A 21,616-nucleotide genomic window follows, 5' to 3' on the forward strand; every position below is an offset into this window, starting at 1 on the left:
TTTAAACAAAGGCAGTCTGATGCTTTAAACAAAGGCAGTCTGATGCTTTAAACACAGACCATCTGTTATTTAAACAAAGGCAGTCTGATGCTTTAAACAAAGGCAGTCTGATGCTTTAAACAAAGACCATCTGTTATTTAAACAAAGGCAGTCTGATGCCTTAAACAAAGGCAGTCTGATGCTTTAAACACAGACCATCTGTTATTTAAACAAAGGCAGTCTCATGCCTTAAACAAAGGCAGTCTCATGCCTTAAACAAAGGCAGTCTGATGCTTTAAACAAAGGCAGTCTGATGCCTTAAACAAAGGCAGTCTGATGCTTTAAACAAAGGCAGTCTGTTGCTTTAAACAAAGACCATCTGTTGCTTTAAACAAAGGCAGTCTGATGCTTTAAACAAAGGCAGTCTGATGCTTTAAACAAAGGCAGTCTGTTGCTTTAAACAAAGACCATCTGTTATTTAAACAAAGGCAGTCTGATGCTTTAAACAAAGGCAGGCTGATGCTTTAAACACAGACCATCTGTTATTTAAACAAAGACCATCTGTTTCTTTAAACAAAGGCAGTCTGATGCTTTAAACAAAGGCAGTCTGATGCTTTAAACAAAGGCAGTCTGATGCTTTAAACAAAGACCATCTGTTGCTTTAAACAAAGGCAGTCTGATGCTTTAAACAAAGGCAGTCTGATGCTTTAAACACAGACCATCTGTTATTTAAACAAAGGCAGTCTGATGCTTTAAACAAAGACCATCTGTTGCTTTAAACAAAGGCAGTCTGATGCTTTAAACAAAGACAGTCTGATGCTTTAAACAAAGACCATCTGTTATTTTAACAAAGGCAGTCTGATGCTTTAAACAAAGGCAGTCTGATGCTTTAAACAAAGACCATCTGTTGCTTTAAACAAAGGCAGTCTGATGCTTTAAACAAAGGCAGTCTGATGCTTTAAACAAAGACCATCTGTTGCTTTTAACAAAGGCCATCTGTTGCTTTAAACAAAGACCATCTGTTATTTAAACAAAGGCAGTCTGATGCTTTAAACAAAGACCATCTGTTGCTTTAAACAAAGACCATCTGTTGCTTTAAACAAAGACCATCTGTTATTTAAACAAATGCAGTCTGATGCTTTAAACAAAGACCATCTGTTGCTTTAAACAAAGGCAGTCTGATGCTTTAAACAAAGACCATCTGTTATTTAAACAAAGGCAGTCTGATGCTTTAAACAAAGACCATCTGTTGCTTTAAGCAAAGGCAGTCTGATGCTTTAAACAAAGGCAGTCTGATGCTTTAAACACAGACCATCTGTTATTTAAACAAAGGCAGTCTGATGCCTTAAACAAAGGCAGTCTGTTGCTTTAAACAAAGGCAGTCTGATGCTTTTAACACAGACCATCTGTTATTTAAACAAAGACCATCTGTTATTTAAACAAAGACCATCTGTTATTTAAACAAAGACCATCTGTTTCTTTAAACAAAGGCAGTCTGATGCTTTAAACACAGACCATCTGTTTCTTTAAACAAAGGCAGTCTGATGCTTTAAACAAAGGCAGTCTGATGCTTTAAACAAAGACCATCTGTTGCTTTAAACAAAGGCAGTCTGATGCTTTAAACAAAGGCAGTCTGATGCTTTAAACACAGACCATCTGTTATTTAAACAAAGACCATCTGTTTGTTTAAACAAAGGCAGTCTGATGCTTTAAACAAAGGCAGTCTGATGCTTATAAACAAAGGCAGTCTGATGCTTTAAACACAGACCATCTGTTATTTAAACAAAGGCAGTCTGATGCTTTAAACAAAGGCAGTCTGATGCTTTAAACACAGACCATCTGTTGTTTAAACAAAGGCAGTCTGATGCTTTAAACACAGACCATCTGTTATTTAAACAAAGACAGTCTGATGCTTTAAACAAAGGCAGTCTGATGCTTTAAACAAAGGCAGTCTGATGCTTTAAACACAGACCATCTGTTATTTAAACAAAGACCATCTGTTTCTTTAAACAAAGGCAGTCTGATGCTTTAAACAAAGGCAGTCTGATGCTTATAAACAAAGGCAGTCTGATGCTTTAAACACAGACCATCTGTTATTTAAACAAAGGCAGTCTGATGCTTTAAACAAAGGCAGTCTGATGCTTATAAACAAAGGCAGTCTGATGCTTTAAACACAGACCATCTGTTATTTAAACAAAGGCAGTCTGATGCTTTAAACACAGACCATCTGTTATTTAAACAAAGACCATCTGTTTCTTTAAACAAAGGCAGTCTGATGCTTTAAACAAAGGCAGTCTGATGCTTTAAACACAGACCATCTGTTTCTTTAAACAAAGGCAGTCTGATGCTTTAAACAAAGGCAGTCTGATGCTTTAAACAAAGACCATCTGTTTCTTTAAACAAAGGCAGTCTGATGCTTTAAACACAGACCATCTGTTATTTAAACAAAGACCATCTGTTTCTTTAAACAAAGGCAGTCTGATGCTTTAAACAAAGGCAGTCTGATGCTTTAAACACAGACCATCTGTTATTTAAACAAAGGCAGTCTGATGCCTTAAACAAAGGCAGTCTGATGCTTTAAACACAGACCATCTGTTATTTAAACAAAGGCAGTCTGATGCCTTAAACAAAGGCAGTCTGATGCTTTAAACAAAGGCAGGCTGATGCTTTAAACAAAGGCAGTCTGATGCTTTAAACAAAGACCATCTGTTATTTAAACAAAGGCAGTCTGATGCTTTAAACAAAGACCATCTGTTGCTTTAAACAAAGGCAGTCTGATGCTTTAAACAAAGACCATCTGTTATTTAAACAAAGGCAGTCTGATGCTTTAAACAAAGACCATCTGTTGCTTTAAACAAAGGCAGTCTGATGCTTTAAACAAAGGCAGTCTGATGCTTTAAACAAAGGCAGTCTGGTGCTTTAAACAAAGGCAGTCTGATGCTTTAAACAAAGGCAGTCTGATGCTTTAAACAAAGGCAGTCTGATGCTTTAAACAAAGGCAGGCTGATGCTTTAAACACAGACCATCTGTTATTTAAACAAAGACCATCTGTTTCTTTAAACAAAGGCAGTCTGATGCTTTAAACAAAGGCAGTCTGATGCTTTAAACAAAGGCAGTCTGATGCTTTAAACAAAGACCATCTGTTGCTTTAAACAAAGGCAGTCTGATGCTTTAAACAAAGACAGTCTGTTGCTTTAAACAAAGACCATCTGTTATTTAAACAAATGCAGTCTGATGCTTTAAACAAAGACCATCTGTTGCTTTAAACAAAGGCAGTCTGATGCTTTAAACAAAGACCATCTGTTATTTAAACAAAGGCAGTCTGATGCTTTAAACAAAGACCATCTGTTGCTTTAAGCAAAGGCAGTCTGATGCTTTAAACAAAGGCAGTCTGATGCTTTAAACACAGACCATCTGTTATTTAAACAAAGGCAGTCTGATGCCTTAAACAAAGGCAGTCTGTTGCTTTAAACAAAGGCAGTCTGATGCTTTTAACACAGACCATCTGTTATTTAAACAAAGACCATCTGTTATTTAAACAAAGACCATCTGTTATTTAAACAAAGACCATCTGTTTCTTTAAACAAAGGCAGTCTGATGCTTTAAACACAGACCATCTGTTTCTTTAAACAAAGGCAGTCTGATGCTTTAAACACAGACCATCTGTTATTTAAACAAAGGCAGTCTGATGCCTTAAACAAAGGCAGTCTGATGCTTTAAACAAAGGCAGTCTGATGCTTTAAACAAAGGCAGTCTGATGCTTTAAACAAAGACCATCTGTTATTTAAACAAAGGCAGTCTGATGCTTTAAACAAAGGCAGTCTGATGCTTTAAACACAGACCATCTGTTATTTAAACAAAGGCAGTCTGATGCTTTAAACAAAGGCAGTCTGATGCTTTAAACAAAGACCATCTGTTGCTTTAAACAAAGACCATCTGTTGCTTTAAACAAAGGCAGTCTGATGCTTTAAACAAAGGCAGTCTGATGCTTTAAACAAAGGCAGTCTGTTGCCTTAAACAAAGACCATCTGTTATTTAAACAAAGGCAGTCTGATGCTTTAAACAAAGACCATCTGTTGCTTTAAACAAAGGCAGTCTGATGCTTTAAACAAAGACCATCTGTTATTTAAACAAAGGCAGTCTGATGCTTTAAACAAAGACCATCTGTTGCTTTAAACAAAGGCAGTCTGATGCTTTAAACAAAGGCAGTCTGATGCTTTAAACAAAGACCATCTGTTGCTTTAAACAAAGGCAGTCTGATGCTTTAAACAAAGGCAGTCTGATGCTTTAAACACAGACCATCTGTTATTTAAACAAAGACCATCTGTTTCTTTAAACAAAGGCAGTCTGATGCTTTAAACAAAGGCAGTCTGATGCTTATAAACAAAGGCAGTCTGATGCTTTAAACACAGACCATCTGTTATTTAAACAAAGGCAGTCTGATGCTTTAAACAAAGGCAGTCTGATGCTTTAAACAGAGACCATCTGTTGTTTAAACAAAGGCAGTCTGATGCTTTAAACACAGACCATCTGTTATTTAAACAAAGACAGTCTGATGCTTTAAACAAAGGCAGTCTGATGCTTTAAACAAAGGCAGTCTGATGCTTTAAACACAGACCATCTGTTATTTAAACAAAGACCATCTGTTTCTTTAAACAAAGGCAGTCTGATGCTTTAAACAAAGGCAGTCTGATGCTTATAAACAAAGGCAGTCTGATGCTTTAAACACAGACCATCTGTTATTTAAACAAAGGCAGTCTGATGCTTTAAACAAAGGCAGTCTGATGCTTATAAACAAAGGCAGTCTGATGCTTTAAACACAGACCATCTGTTATTTAAACAAAGGCAGTCTGATGCTTTAAACACAGACCATCTGTTATTTAAACAAAGACCATCTGTTTCTTTAAACAAAGGCAGTCTGATGCTTTAAACAAAGGCAGTCTGATGCTTTAAACACAGACCATCTGTTTCTTTAAACAAAGGCAGTCTGATGCTTTAAACAAAGGCAGTCTGATGCTTTAAACAAAGACCATCTGTTTCTTTAAACAAAGGCAGTCTGATGCTTTAAACACAGACCATCTGTTATTTAAACAAAGACCATCTGTTTCTTTAAACAAAGGCAGTCTGATGCTTTAAACAAAGGCAGTCTGATGCTTTAAACACAGACCATCTGTTTCTTTAAACAAAGGCAGTCTGATGCTTTAAACAAAGACCATCTGTTATTTAAACAAAGGCAGTCTGATGCTTTAAACAAAGACCATCTGTTATTTAAACAAAGGCAGTCTGATGCTTTAAACAAAGGCAGTCTGATGCTTTAAACACAGACCATCTGTTATTTAAACAAAGGCAGTCTGATGCTTTAAACAAAGACCATCTGTTATTTAAACAAAGGCAGTCTGATGCCTTAAACAAAGGCAGTCTGATGCTTTAAACACAGACCATCTGTTATCTATCTATAATTCCACTAATCTCTGTGTGTGTGTGTGTGTGTATGTGTGTATGTGTGTATGTCTGTGTGTGTGTTTGTTTGTCTGTGACCGCTGTTTCTCGACAACCACGGGTCCGATATACTTGCAACTTGCCAGGTATATTGCTGGGGACCCGAGGATGTGCCTTTTCAAGGTTTGAAATTAATCGGACAAGTAGTTACCGAGCTATGTCCAAAAAACGATTCAACCAATCAGAGAGCAGCGAGCTATCACGTGTGCCGAACGTGGCGAACAGACTCTGCCTCGGACGGCACATTTGAGAGCGTATTCATTTATTTCACGTTGGCAAACTATGTTGCCGTTAAACTATGTTTTAAAACTAATTAAAACTAATTTGCGATTCATCGTAACTGCGATTTGCGACCTTCCGGACAGTGAAGACTTCACTTCCGGCAGCCAATCACAGAACGCGTTGTTGCGAGCCGAGCCGAGCGCGTGCGCCATTACGGTTCGTAATTCGATTTCTTCCGGAGAAAATAATAATTTCTCGATTTCTTATGCGCATTATTTCTCCCAGAGCGAAGGGCGGAAGCGAAGAGCGTTGTTTTTTTTGTTTACGGGCGTACGGGCGTACGGGCGGGGTAGAGCGTATGGGTAGCGTTTTTTTTTTTTTTTGGCAAGGAACGGGCACCCACGTACGGGCATGCCCTAGTTTAAACAAAGACCATCTGTTTCTTTAAACAAAGGCAGTCTGATGCTTTCAACACAGACCATCTGTTTCTTTAAACAAAGGCAGTCTGATGCCTTAAACAAAGGCAGTCTGATGCTTTAAACAAAGGCAGTCTGATGCTTTAAACACAGACCATCTGTTATTTAAACAAAGGCAGTCTGATGCCTTAAACAAAGGCAGTCTGATGCTTTAAACACAGACCATCTGTTATTTAAACAAAGGCAGTCTGATGCTTTAAACAAAGGCAGTCTGATGCTTTAAACACAGACCATCTGTTATTTAAACAAAGGCAGTCTGATGCTTTAAACAAAGGCAGTCTGATGCTTTAAACAAAGACCATCTGTTATTTAAACAAAGGCAGTCTGATGCCTTAAACAAAGGCAGTCTGATGCTTTAAACACAGACCATCTGTTATTTAAACAAAGGCAGTCTCATGCCTTAAACAAAGGCAGTCTCATGCCTTAAACAAAGGCAGTCTGATGCTTTAAACAAAGGCAGTCTGATGCCTTAAACAAAGGCAGTCTGATGCTTTAAACAAAGGCAGTCTGTTGCTTTAAACAAAGACCATCTGTTGCTTTAAACAAAGACCATCTGTTGCTTTAAACAAAGGCAGTCTGATGCCTTAAACAAAGGCAGTCTGATGCTTTAAACAAAGGCAGTCTGATGCTTTAAACAAAGGCAGTCTGATGCTTTAAACAAAGACCATCTGTTATTTAAACAAAGGCAGTCTGATGCTTTAAACAAAGGCAGTCTGATGCTTTAAACACAGACCATCTGTTATTTAAACAAAGGCAGTCTGATGCCTTAAACAAAGGCAGTCTGATGCTTTAAACAAAGGCAGTCTGATGCTTTAAACACAGACCATCTGTTATTTAAACAAAGACCATCTGTTATTTAAACAAAGACCATCTGTTATTTAAACAAAGACAATCGGTTTCTTTAAACAAAGGCAGTCTGATACTTTAAACACAGACCATCTGTTATTTAAACAAAGACCATCTGTTTCTTTAAACAAAGGCAGTCTGATGCTTTAAACACAGACCATCTGTTTCTTTAAACAAAGGCAGTCTGATGCTTTAAACACAGACCATCTGTTATTTAAACAAAGGCAGTCTGATGCCTTAAACAAAGGCAGTCTGATGCTTTAAACAAAGGCAGTCTGATGCTTTAAACAAAGGCAGTCTGATGCTTTAAACAAAGACCATCTGTTATTTAAACAAAGGCAGTCTGATGCTTTAAACACAGACCATCTGTTATTTAAACAAAGGAAGTCTGATGCTTTAAACAAAGGCAGTCTGATGCTTTAAACAAAGACCATCTGTTATTTAAACAAAGGCAGTCTGATGCCTTAAACAAAGGCAGTCTGATGCTTTAAACACAGACCATCTGTTATTTAAACAAAGGCAGTCTGATGCCTTAAACAAAGGCAGTCTGATGCTTTAAACAAAGGCAGTCTGATGCCTTAAACAAAGGCAGTCTGATGCTTTAAACAAAGGCAGTCTGATGCTTTAAACAAAGGCAGTCTGATGCTTTAAACAAAGGCAGTCTGATGCTTTAAACAAAGGCAGTCTGATGCCTTAAACAAAGACCATCTGTTGCTTTAAGTTTAAACAAAGGCAGTCTGGTGCTTTAAACAAAGGCAGTCTGATGCTTTAAACAAAGACCATCTGTTGCTTTAAACAAAGGCAGTCTGATGCTTTAAACAAAGACCATCTGTTATTTAAACAAAGGCAGTCTGATGCTTTAAACAAAGACCATCTGTTGCTTTAAACAAAGGCAGTCTGATGCTTTAAACAAAGGCAGTCTGATGCTTTAAACAAAGACCATCTGTTGCTTTAAACAAAGGCAGTCTGATGCCTTAAACAAAGGCAGTCTGATGCTTTAAACAAAGACCATCTGTTGCTTTAAACAAAGGCAGTCTGATGCTTTAAACAAAGGCAGTCTGATGCTTTAAACACAGACCATCTGTTATTTAAACAAAGACCATCTGTTTCTTTAAACAAAGGCAGTCTGGTGCTTTAAATAGAGGCAGTCTGATGCTTTAAACAAAGGCAGGCTGATGCTTTAAACACAGACCATCTGTTATTTAAACAAAGCCCATCTGTTTCTTTAAACAAAGGCAGTCTGATGCTTTAAACAAAGGCAGTCTGATGCTTTAAACAAAGGCAGTCTGGTGCTTTAAACAAAGGCAGTCTGATGCTTTAAACAAAGGCAGTCTGTTGCTTTAAACACAGACCATCTGTTATTTAAACAAAGACCATCTGATGCTTTAAACAAAGGCAGTCTGATGCTTTAAACACAGACCATCTGTTATTTAAACAAAGGCAGTCTGATGCTTTAAACAAAGACCATCTGTTGCTTTAAACAAAGGCAGTCTGATGCTTTAAACAAAGACCATCTGTTATTTAAACAAAGGCAGTCTGATGCTTTAAACAAAGACCATCTGTTGCTTTAAACAAAGGCAGTCTGATGCCTTAAACAAAGGCAGTCTGATGCTTTAAACAAAGACCATCTGTTGCTTTAAACAAAGGCAGTCTGATGCTTTAAACAAAGGCAGTCTGATGCTTTAAACAAAGACCATCAGATGCTTTAAACAAAGACCATCTGTTGCTTTAAACAAAGGCAGTCTGATGCTTTAAGCAAAGACAGTCTGATGCTTTAAACAAAGACCATCTGTTGCTTTAAACAAAGGTAGTCTGATGCATTAAACAAAGGCAGTCTGATGCTTTAAACAAAGACCATCTGTTGCTTTAAACAAAGGCAGTCTGATGCTTTAAACAAAGGCAGTCTGATGCTTTAAACACAGACCATCTGTTATTTAAACAAAGACCATCTGTTTCTTTAAACAAAGGCAGTCTGATGCTTTAAACAAAGGCAGTCTGATGCTTATAAACAAAGGCAGTCTGATGCTTTAAACACAGACCATCTGTTATCTATCTATAATTCCAGTAATCTCTGTTTGTACGTTTGTCTGTGACCGCTGTTTCTCGACAACCACGGGTCCGATATACTTTTAACTTGCCAGGTATATTGCTGGGGACCCGAGGATGTGCCTTTTCAAGGTTTCATATTAATCGGACAATTACTTACCGAGCTATGTCCAAAAAACGATTCAACCAATCAGAGAGCAGCGAACTAGCGCGTGTGCCGAACGTGGCGAACACACTCTGCCTCGGATGGCACATTTGAGAGCGTATTCATTTATTTCACGTTTGCAAACTATGTTGGCGTTAAACTATGTTTTAAAACTAATAAAAACGAATTTGCGATTCATTCGCTTTCCTGCGCGTTTGTGCACGCGATGGCGATTTCTTTACCAAACTCCGGAAGCCGTTCGCTTTGGACCAAACCATTTCATGTAAATAGAGGGGGGGGATTGTCACCGAACTCGCAAGCCGTTCGCTTTGGACCAAACCATTTCATGTAAATAGAGGGGGGGGATATAATTTTAGATATAGATATAGTACGGGCAATGCCCTAGTTTAAACAAAGGCAGTCTGATGCTTTAAACAAAGGCAGTCTGATGCTTATAAACAAAGGCAGTCTGATGCTTTAAACACAGACCATCTGTTATTTAAACAAAGACAGTCTGATGCTTTAAACAAAGGCAGTCTGATGCCTTAAACAAAGGCAGTCTGATGCTTTAAACAAAGACCATCTGTTATTTAAACAAAGACCATCTGTTTCTTTAAACAAAGGCAGTCTGATGCTTTAAACACAGACCATCTGTTTCTTTAAACAAAGGCAGTCTGATGCCTTAAACAAAGGCAGTCTGATGCTTTAAACAAAGGCAGTCTGATGCTTTAAACAAAGGCAGTCTGATGCTTTAAACAAAGGCAGTCTGATGCTTTAAACAAAGACCATCTGTTATTTAAACAAAGGCAGTCTGATGCTTTAAACACAGACCATCTGTTATTTAAACAAAGGCAGTCTGATGCCTTAAACAAAGGCAGTCTGATGCTTTAAACAAAGGCAGTCTGATGCTTTAAACACAGACCATCTGTTATTCAAACAAAGACCATCTGTTATTTAAACAAAGACCATCTGTTATTTAAACAAAGACAATCGGTTTCTTTAAACAAAGGCAGTCTGATACTTTAAACACAGACCATCTGTTATTTAAACAAAGACCATCTGTTTCTTTAAACAAAGGCAGTCTGATGCTTTAAACACAGACCATCTGTTTCTTTAAACAAAGGCAGTCTGATGCTTTAAACACAGACCATCTGTTATTTAAACAAAGGCAGTCTGATGCCTTAAACAAAGGCAGTCTGATGCTTTAAACAAAGGCAGTCTGATGCTTTAAACAAAGGCAGTCTGATGCTTTAAACAAAGACCATCTGTTATTTAAACAAAGGCAGTCTGATGCTTTAAACACAGACCATCTGTTATTTAAACAAAGGCAGTCTGATGCTTTAAACAAAGGCAGTCTGATGCTTTAAACAAAGACCATCTGTTATTTAAACAAAGGCAGTCTGATGCCTTAAACAAAGGCAGTCTGATGCTTTAAACAAAGGCAGTCTGATGCTTTAAACACAGACCATCTGTTATTTAAACAAAGGCAGTCTGATGCCTTAAACAAAGGCAGTCTGATGCTTTAAACAAAGGCAGTCTGATGCTTTAAACAAAGGCAGTCTGATGCTTTAAACAAAGACCATCTGTTATTTAAACAAAGGCAGTCTGATGCCTTAAACAAAGGCAGTCTGATGCTTTAAACACAGACCATCTGTTATTTAAACAAAGGCAGTCTGATGCCTTAAACAAAGGCAGTCTGTTGCTTTAAACAAAGGCAGTCTGATGCTTTTAACACAGACCATCTGTTATTTAAACAAAGACCATCTGTTATTTAAACAAAGACCATCTGTTATTTAAACAAAGACCATCTGTTTCTTTAAACAAAGGCAGTCTGATGCTTTAAACACAGACCATCTGTTTCTTTAAACAAAGGCAGTCTGATGCTTTAAACACAGACCATCTGTTATTTAAACAAAGGCAGTCTGATGCCTTAAACAAAGGCAGTCTGATGCTTTAAACAAAGGCAGTCTGATGCTTTAAACAAAGGCAGTCTGATGCTTTAAACAAAGACCATCTGTTATTTAAACAAAGGCAGTCTGATGCTTTAAACAAAGGCAGTCTGATGCTTTAAACACAGACCATCTGTTATTTAAACAAAGGCAGTCTGATGCTTTAAACAAAGGCAGTCTGATGCTTTAAACAAAGACCATCTGTTGCTTTAAACAAAGACCATCTGTTGCTTTAAACAAAGGCAGTCTGATGCTTTAAACAAAGGCAGTCTGATGCTTTAAACAAAGGCAGTCTGTTGCCTTAAACAAAGACCATCTGTTATTTAAACAAAGGCAGTCTGATGCTTTAAACAAAGACCATCTGTTGCTTTAAACAAAGGCAGTCTGATGCTTTAAACAAAGACCATCTGTTATTTAAACAAAGGCAGTCTGATGCTTTAAACAAAGACCATCTGTTGCTTTAAACAAAGGCAGTCTGATGCTTTAAACAAAGGCAGTCTGATGCTTTAAACAAAGACCATCTGTTGCTTTAAACAAAGGCAGTCTGATGCTTTAAACAAAGGCAGTCTGATGCTTTAAACACAGACCATCTGTTATTTAAACAAAGACCATCTGTTTCTTTAAACAAAGGCAGTCTGATGCTTTAAACAAAGGCAGTCTGATGCTTATAAACAAAGGCAGTCTGATGCTTTAAACACAGACCATCTGTTATTTAAACAAAGGCAGTCTGATGCTTTAAACAAAGGCAGTCTGATGCTTTAAACACAGACCATCTGTTGTTTAAACAAAGGCAGTCTGATGCTTTAAACACAGACCATCTGTTATTTAAACAAAGACAGTCTGATGCTTTAAACAAAGGCAGTCTGATGCTTTAAACAAAGGCAGTCTGATGCTTTAAACACAGACCATCTGTTATTTAAACAAAGACCATCTGTTTCTTTAAACAAAGGCAGTCTGATGCTTTAAACAAAGGCAGTCTGATGCTTATAAACAAAGGCAGTCTGATGCTTTAAACACAGACCATCTGTTATTTAAACAAAGGCAGTCTGATGCTTTAAACAAAGGCAGTCTGATGCTTATAAACAAAGGCAGTCTGATGCTTTAAACACAGACCATCTGTTATTTAAACAAAGGCAGTCTGATGCTTTAAACACAGACCATCTGTTATTTAAACAAAGACCATCTGTTTCTTTAAACAAAGGCAGTCTGATGCTTTAAACAAAGGCAGTCTGATGCTTTAAACACAGACCATCTGTTTCTTTAAACAAAGGCAGTCTGATGCTTTAAACAAAGGCAGTCTGATGCTTTAAACAAAGACCATCTGTTTCTTTAAACAAAGGCAGTCTGATGCTTTAAACACAGACCATCTGTTATTTAAACAAAGACCATCTGTTTCTTTAAACAAAGGCAGTCTGATGCTTTAAACAAAGGCAGTCTGATGCTTTAAACACAGACCATCTGTTTCTTTAAACAAAGGCAGTCTGATGCTTTAAACAAAGACCATCTGTTATTTAAACAAAGGCAGTCTGATGCTTTAAACAAAGACCATCTGTTATTTAAACAAAGGCAGTCTGATGCTTTAAACAAAGGCAGTCTGATGCTTTAAACACAGACCATCTGTTATTTAAACAAAGGCAGTCTGATGCTTTAAACAAAGACCATCTGTTATTTAAACAAAGGCAGTCTGATGCCTTAAACAAAGGCAGTCTGATGCTTTAAACACAGACCATCTGTTATCTATCTATAATTCCACTAATCTCTGTGTGTGTGTGTGTGTGTATGTGTGTATGTGTGTATGTCTGTGTGTGTGTTTGTTTGTCTGTGACCGCTGTTTCTCGACAACCACGGGTCCGATATACTTGCAACTTGCCAGGTATATTGCTGGGGACCCGAGGATGTGCCTTTTCAAGGTTTGAAATTAATCGGACAAGTAGTTACCGAGCTATGTCCAAAAAACGATTCAACCAATCAGAGAGCAGCGAGCTATCACGTGTGCCGAACGTGGCGAACAGACTCTGCCTCGGACGGCACATTTGAGAGCGTATTCATTTATTTCACGTTGGCAAACTATGTTGCCGTTAAACTATGTTTTAAAACTAATTAAAACTAATTTGCGATTCATCGTAACTGCGATTTGCGACCTTCCGGACAGTGAAGACTTCACTTCCGGCAGCCAATCACAGAACGCGTTGTTGCGAGCCGAGCCGAGCGCGTGCGCCATTACGGTTCGTAATTCGATTTCTTCCGGAGAAAATAATAATTTCTCGATTTCTTATGCGCATTATTTCTCCCAGAGCGAAGGGCGGAAGCGAAGAGCGTTGTTTTTTTTGTTTACGGGCGTACGGGCGTACGGGCGGGGTAGAGCGTATGGGTAGCGTTTTTTTTTTTTTTGGCAAGGAACGGGCACCCACGTACGGGCATGCCCTAGTTTAAACAAAGACCATCTGTTTCTTTAAACAAAGGCAGTCTGATGCTTTCAACACAGACCATCTGTTTCTTTAAACAAAGGCAGTCTGATGCCTTAAACAAAGGCAGTCTGATGCTTTAAACAAAGGCAGTCTGATGCTTTAAACACAGACCATCTGTTATTTAAACAAAGGCAGTCTGATGCCTTAAACAAAGGCAGTCTGATGCTTTAAACACAGACCATCTGTTATTTAAACAAAGGCAGTCTGATGCTTTAAACAAAGGCAGTCTGATGCTTTAAACACAGACCATCTGTTATTTAAACAAAGGCAGTCTGATGCTTTAAACAAAGGCAGTCTGATGCTTTAAACAAAGACCATCTGTTATTTAAACAAAGGCAGTCTGATGCCTTAAACAAAGGCAGTCTGATGCTTTAAACACAGACCATCTGTTATTTAAACAAAGGCAGTCTCATGCCTTAAACAAAGGCAGTCTCATGCCTTAAACAAAGGCAGTCTGATGCTTTAAACAAAGGCAGTCTGATGCCTTAAACAAAGGCAGTCTGATGCTTTAAACAAAGGCAGTCTGTTGCTTTAAACAAAGACCATCTGTTGCTTTAAACAAAGACCATCTGTTGCTTTAAACAAAGGCAGTCTGATGCCTTAAACAAAGGCAGTCTGATGCTTTAAACAAAGGCAGTCTGATGCTTTAAACAAAGGCAGTCTGATGCTTTAAACAAAGACCATCTGTTATTTAAACAAAGGCAGTCTGATGCTTTAAACAAAGGCAGTCTGATGCTTTAAACACAGACCATCTGTTATTTAAACAAAGGCAGTCTGATGCCTTAAACAAAGGCAGTCTGATGCTTTAAACAAAGGCAGTCTGATGCTTTAAACACAGACCATCTGTTATTTAAACAAAGACCATCTGTTATTTAAACAAAGACCATCTGTTATTTAAACAAAGACAATCGGTTTCTTTAAACAAAGGCAGTCTGATACTTTAAACACAGACCATCTGTTATTTAAACAAAGACCATCTGTTTCTTTAAACAAAGGCAGTCTGATGCTTTAAACACAGACCATCTGTTTCTTTAAACAAAGGCAGTCTGATGCTTTAAACACAGACCATCTGTTATTTAAACAAAGGCAGTCTGATGCCTTAAACAAAGGCAGTCTGATGCTTTAAACAAAGGCAGTCTGATGCTTTAAACAAAGGCAGTCTGATGCTTTAAACAAAGACCATCTGTTATTTAAACAAAGGCAGTCTGATGCTTTAAACACAGACCATCTGTTATTTAAACAAAGGAAGTCTGATGCTTTAAACAAAGGCAGTCTGATGCTTTAAACAAAGACCATCTGTTATTTAAACAAAGGCAGTCTGATGCCTTAAACAAAGGCAGTCTGATGCTTTAAACACAGACCATCTGTTATTTAAACAAAGGCAGTCTGATGCCTTAAACAAAGGCAGTCTGATGCTTTAAACAAAGGCAGTCTGATGCCTTAAACAAAGGCAGTCTGATGCTTTAAACAAAGGCAGTCTGATGCTTTAAACAAAGGCAGTCTGATGCTTTAAACAAAGGCAGTCTGATGCCTTAAACAAAGACCATCTGTTGCTTTAAGTTTAAACAAAGGCAGTCTGGTGCTTTAAACAAAGGCAGTCTGATGCTTTAAACAAAGACCATCTGTTGCTTTAAACAAAGGCAGTCTGATGCTTTAAACAAAGACCATCTGTTATTTAAACAAAGGCAGTCTGATGCTTTAAACAAAGACCATCTGTTGCTTTAAACAAAGGCAGTCTGATGCTTTAAACAAAGGCAGTCTGATGCTTTAAACAAAGACCATCTGTTGCTTTAAACAAAGGCAGTCTGATGCCTTAAACAAAGGCAGTCTGATGCTTTAAACAAAGACCATCTGTTGCTTTAAACAAAGGCAGTCTGATGCTTTAAACAAAGGCAGTCTGATGCTTTAAACACAGACCATCTGTTATTTAAACAAAGACCATCTGTTTCTTTAAACAAAGGCAGTCTGGTGCTTTAAATAAAGGCAGTCTGATGCTTTAAACAAAGGCAGGCTGATGCTTTAAACACAGACCATCTGTTATTTAAACAAAGCCCATCTGTTTCTTTAAACAAAGGCAGTCTGATGCTTTAAACAAAGGCAGTCTGATGCTTTAAACAAAGGCAGTCTGGTGCTTTAAACAAAGGCAGTCTGATGCTTTAAACAAAGGCAGTCTGTTGCTTTAAACACAGACCATCTGTTATTTAAACAAAGACCATCTGATGCTTTAAACAAAGGCAGTCTGATGCTTTAAACACAGACCATCTGTTATTTAAACAAAGGCAGTCTGATGCTTTAAACAAAGACCATCTGTTGCTTTAAACAAAGGCAGTCTGATGCTTTAAACAAAGACCATCTGTTATTTAAACAAAGGCAGTCTGATGCTTTAAACAAAGACCATCTGTTGCTTTAAACAAAGGCAGTCTGATGCCTTAAACAAAGGCAGTCTGATGCTTTAAACAAAGACCATCTGTTGCTTTAAACAAAGGCAGTCTGATGCTTTAAACAAAGGCAGTCTGATGCTTTAAACAAAGACCATCAGATGCTTTAAACAAAGACCATCTGTTGCTTTAAACAAAGGCAGTCTGATGCTTTAAGCAAAGACAGTCTGATGCTTTAAACAAAGACCATCTGTTGCTTTAAACAAAGGTAGTCTGATGCATTAAACAAAGGCAGTCTGATGCTTTAAACAAAGACCATCTGTTGCTTTAAACAAAGGCAGTCTGATGCTTTAAACAAAGGCAGTCTGATGCTTTAAACACAGACCATCTGTTATTTAAACAAAGACCATCTGTTTCTTTAAACAAAGGCAGTCTGATGCTTTAAACAAAGGCAGTCTGATGCTTATAAACAAAGGCAGTCTGATGCTTTAAACACAGACCATCTGTTATCTATCTATAATTCCAGTAATCTCTGTTTGTACGTTTGTCTGTGACCGCTGTTTCTCGACAACCACGGGTCCGATATACTTTTAACTTGCCAGGTATATTGCTGGGGACCCGAGGATGTGCCTTTTCAAGGTTTCATATTAATCGGACAATTACTTACCGAGCTATGTCCAAAAAACGATTCAACCAATCAGAGAGCAGCGAACTAGCGCGTGTGCCGAACGTGGCGAACACACTCTGCCTCGGATGGCACATTTGAGAGCGTATTCATTTATTTCACGTTTGCAAACTATGTTGGCGTTAAACTATGTTTTAAAACTAATAAAAACGAATTTGCGATTCATTCGCTTTCCTGCGCGTTTGTGCACGCGATGGCGATTTCTTTACCAAACTCCGGAAGCCGTTCGCTTTGGACCAAACCATTTCATGTAAATAGAGGGGGGGGGATTGTCACCGAACTCGCAAGCCGTTCGCTTTGGACCAAACCATTTCATGTAAATAGAGGGGGGGGATATAATTTTAGATATAGATATAGTACGGGCAATGCCCTAGTTTAAACAAAGGCAGTCTGATGCTTTAAACAAAGGCAGTCTGATGCTTATAAACAAAGGCAGTCTGATGCTTTAAACACAGACCATCTGTTATTTAAACAAAGACAGTCTGATGCTTTAAACAAAGGCAGTCTGATGCCTTAAACAAAGGCAGTCTGATGCTTTAAACAAAGACCATCTGTTATTTAAACAAAGACCATCTGTTTCTTTAAACAAAGGCAGTCTGATGCTTTAAACACAGACCATCTGTTTCTTTAAACAAAGGCAGTCTGATGCCTTAAACAAAGGCAGTCTGATGCTTTAAACAAAGGCAGTCTGATGCTTTAAACAAAGGCAGTCTGATGCTTTAAACAAAGGCAGTCTGATGCTTTAAACAAAGACCATCTGTTATTTAAACAAAGGCAGTCTGATGCTTTAAACACAGACCATCTGTTATTTAAACAAAGGCAGTCTGATGCCTTAAACAAAGGCAGTCTGATGCTTTAAACAAAGGCAGTCTGATGCTTTAAACACAGACCATCTGTTATTCAAACAAAGACCATCTGTTATTTAAACAAAGACCATCTGTTATTTAAACAAAGACAATCGGTTTCTTTAAACAAAGGCAGTCTGATACTTTAAACACAGACCATCTGTTATTTAAACAAAGACCATCTGTTTCTTTAAACAAAGGCAGTCTGATGCTTTAAACACAGACCATCTGTTTCTTTAAACAAAGGCAGTCTGATGCTTTAAACACAGACCATCTGTTATTTAAACAAAGGCAGTCTGATGCCTTAAACAAAGGCAGTCTGATGCTTTAAACAAAGGCAGTCTGATGCTTTAAACAAAGGCAGTCTGATGCTTTAAACAAAGACCATCTGTTATTTAAACAAAGGCAGTCTGATGCTTTAAACACAGACCATCTGTTATTTAAACAAAGGCAGTCTGATGCTTTAAACAAAGGCAGTCTGATGCTTTAAACAAAGACCATCTGTTATTTAAACAAAGGCAGTCTGATGCCTTAAACAAAGGCAGTCTGATGCTTTAAACAAAGGCAGTCTGATGCTTTAAACACAGACCATCTGTTATTTAAACAAAGGCAGTCTGATGCCTTAAACAAAGGCAGTCTGATGCTTTAAACAAAGGCAGTCTGATGCTTTAAACAAAGGCAGTCTGATGCTTTAAACAAAGACCATCTGTTATTTAAACAAAGGCAGTCTGATGCCTTAAACAAAGGCAGTCTGATGCTTTAAACACAGACCATCTGTTTCTTTAAACAAAGGCAGTCTGATGCTTTAAACACAGACCATCTGTTATTTAAACAAAGGCAGTCTGATGCCTTAAACAAAGGCAGTCTGATGCTTTAAACAAAGGCAGTCTGATGCTTTAAACAAAGACCATCTGTTATTTAAACAAAGGCAGTCTGATGCTTTAAACAAAGGCAGTCTGATGCTTTAAACACAGACCATCTGTTATTTAAACAAAGGCAGTCTGATGCCTTAAACAAAGGCAGTCTGATGCTTTAAACAAAGGCAGTCTGATGCTTTAAACACAGACCATCTGTTATTTAAACAAAGACCATCTGTTATTTAAACAAAGACCATCTGTTATTTAAACAAAGACAATCGGTTTCTTTAAACAAAGGCAGTCTGATACTTTAAACACAGACCATCTGTTATTTAAACAAAGACCATCTGTTTCTTTAAACAAAGGCAGTCTGATGCTTTAAACACAGACCATCTGTTTCTTTAAACAAAGGCAGTCTGATGCTTTAAACACAGACCATCTGTTATTTAAACAAAGGCAGTCTGATGCCTTAAACAAAGGCAGTCTGATGCTTTAAACAAAGGCAGTCTGATGCTTTAAACAAAGGCAGTCTGATGCTTTAAACAAAGACCATCTGTTATTTAAACAAAGGCAGTCTGATGCTTTAAACACAGACCATCTGTTATTTAAACAAAGGAAGTCTGATGCTTTAAACAAAGGCAGTCTGATGCTTTAAACAAAGACCATCTGTTATTTAAACAAAGGCAGTCTGATGCCTTAAACAAAGGCAGTCTGATGCTTTAAACACAGACCATCTGTTATTTAAACAAAGGCAGTCTGATGCCTTAAACAAAGGCAGTCTGATGCCTTAAACAAAGGCAGTCTGATGCTTTAAACAAAGGCAGTCTGATGCCTTAAACAAAGGCAGTCTGATGCTTTAAACAAAGGCAGTCTGATGCTTTAAACAAAGGCAGTCTGATGCTTTAAACAAAGGCAGTCTGATGCTTTAAACAAAGGCAGTCTGATGCCTTAAACAAAGACCATCTGTTGCTTTAAGTTTAAACAAAGGCAGTCTGGTGCTTTAAACAAAGGCAGTCTGATGCTTTAAACAAAGACCATCTGTTGCTTTAAACAAAGGCAGTCTGATGCTTTAAACAAAGACCATCTGTTATTTAAACAAAGGCAGTCTGATGCTTTAAACAAAGACCATCTGTTGCTTTAAACAAAGGCAGTCTGATGCTTTAAACAAAGGCAGTCTGATGCTTTAAACAAAGACCATCTGTTGCTTTAAACAAAGGCAGTCTGATGCCTTAAACAAAGGCAGTCTGATGCTTTAAACAAAGACCATCTGTTGCTTTAAACAAAGGCAGTCTGATGCTTTAAACAAAGGCAGTCTGATGCTTTAAACACAGACCATCTGTTATTTAAACAAAGACCATCTGTTTCTTTAAACAAAGGCAGTCTGGTGCTTTAAATAAAGGCAGTCTGATGCTTTAAACAAAGGCAGGCTGATGCTTTAAACACAGACCATCTGTTATTTAAACAAAGCCCATCTGTTTCTTTAAACAAAGGCAGTCTGATGCTTTAAACAAAGGCAGTCTGATGCTTTAAACAAAGGCAGTCTGGTGCTTTAAACAAAGGCAGTCTGATGCTTTAAACAAAGGCAGTCTGTTGCTTTAAACACAGACCATCTGTTATTTAAACAAAGACCATCTGATGCTTTAAACAAAGGCAGTCTGATGCTTTAAACAAAGACCATCTGTTGCTTTAAACAAAGGCAGTCTGATGCTTTAAACAAAGACCATCTGTTATTTAAACAGAGGCAGTCTGATGCTTTAAACAAAGACCATCTGTTGCTTTAAACAAAGGCAGTCTGATGCTTTAAACAAAGACCATCTGTTATTTAAACAGAGGCAGTCTGATGCTTTAAACAAAGACCATCTGATGCTTTAAACACAGACCATCTGTTATTTAAACAAAGGCAGTCTGATGCTTTAAACAAAGACCATCTGTTGCTTTAAACAAAGGCAGTCTGATGCTTTAAACAAAGACCATCTGTTATTTAAACAGAGGCAGTCTGATGCTTTAAACAAAGACCATCTGTTGCTTTAAACAAAGGCAGTCTGATGCCTTAAACAAAGGCAGTCTGATGCTTTAAACAAAGACCATCTGTTGCTTTAAACAAAGGCAGTCTGATGCTTTAAACAAAGGCAGTCTGATGCTTTAAACAAAGACCATCAGATGCTTTAAACAAAGACCATCTGTTGCTTTAAACAAAGGCAGTCTGATGCTTTAAGCAAAGACAGTCTGATGCTTTAAACAAAGACCATCTGTTGCTTTAAACAAAGGTAGTCTGATGCATTAAACAAAGGCAGTCTGATGCTTTAAACAAAGACCATCTGTTGCTTTAAACAAAGGCAGTCTGATGCTTTAAACAAAGGCAGTCTGATGCTTTAAACACAGACCATCTGTTATTTAAACAAAGACCATCTGTTTCTTTAAACAAAGGCAGTCTGATGCTTTAAACAAAGGCAGTCTGATGCTTATAAACAAAGGCAGTCTGATGCTTTAAACACAGACCATCTGTTATCTATCTATAATTCCAGTAATCTCTGTTTGTACGTTTGTCTGTGACCGCTGTTTCTCGACAACCACGGGTCCGATATACTTTTAACTTGCCAGGTATATTGCTGGGGACCCGAGGATGTGCCTTTTCAAGGTTTCATATTAATCGGACAATTACTTACCGAGCTATGTCCAAAAAACGATTCAACCAATCAGAGAGCAGCGAACTAGCGCGTGTGCCGAACGTGGCGAACACACTCTGCCTCGGATGGCACATTTGAGAGCGTATTCATTTATTTCACGTTTGCAAACTATGTTGGCGTTAAACTATGTTTTAAAACTAATAAAAACGAATTTGCGATTCATTCGCTTTCCTGCGCGTTTGTGCACGCGATGGCGATTTCTTTACCAAACTCCGGAAGCCGTTCGCTTTGGACCAAACCATTTCATGTAAATAGAGGGGGGGGGGATTGTCACCGAACTCGCAAGCCGTTCGCTTTGGACCAAACCATTTCATGTAAATAGAGGGGGGGGATATAATTTTAGATATAGATATAGTACGGGCAATGCCCTAGTTTAAACAAAGGCAGTCTGATGCTTTAAACAAAGGCAGTCTGATGCTTATAAACAAAGGCAGTCTGATGCTTTAAACACAGACCATCTGTTATTTAAACAAAGACAGTCTGATGCTTTAAACAAAGGCAGTCTGATGCTTTAAACAAAGGCAGTCTGATGCT

Source organism: Myxine glutinosa, chromosome 11 (assembly GCF_964187855.1).
Source record: "Myxine glutinosa chromosome 11, kmMyxGlut1.1, whole genome shotgun sequence".
In the NCBI taxonomy this organism is placed as follows: domain Eukaryota; kingdom Metazoa; phylum Chordata; class Myxini; order Myxiniformes; family Myxinidae; genus Myxine; species Myxine glutinosa.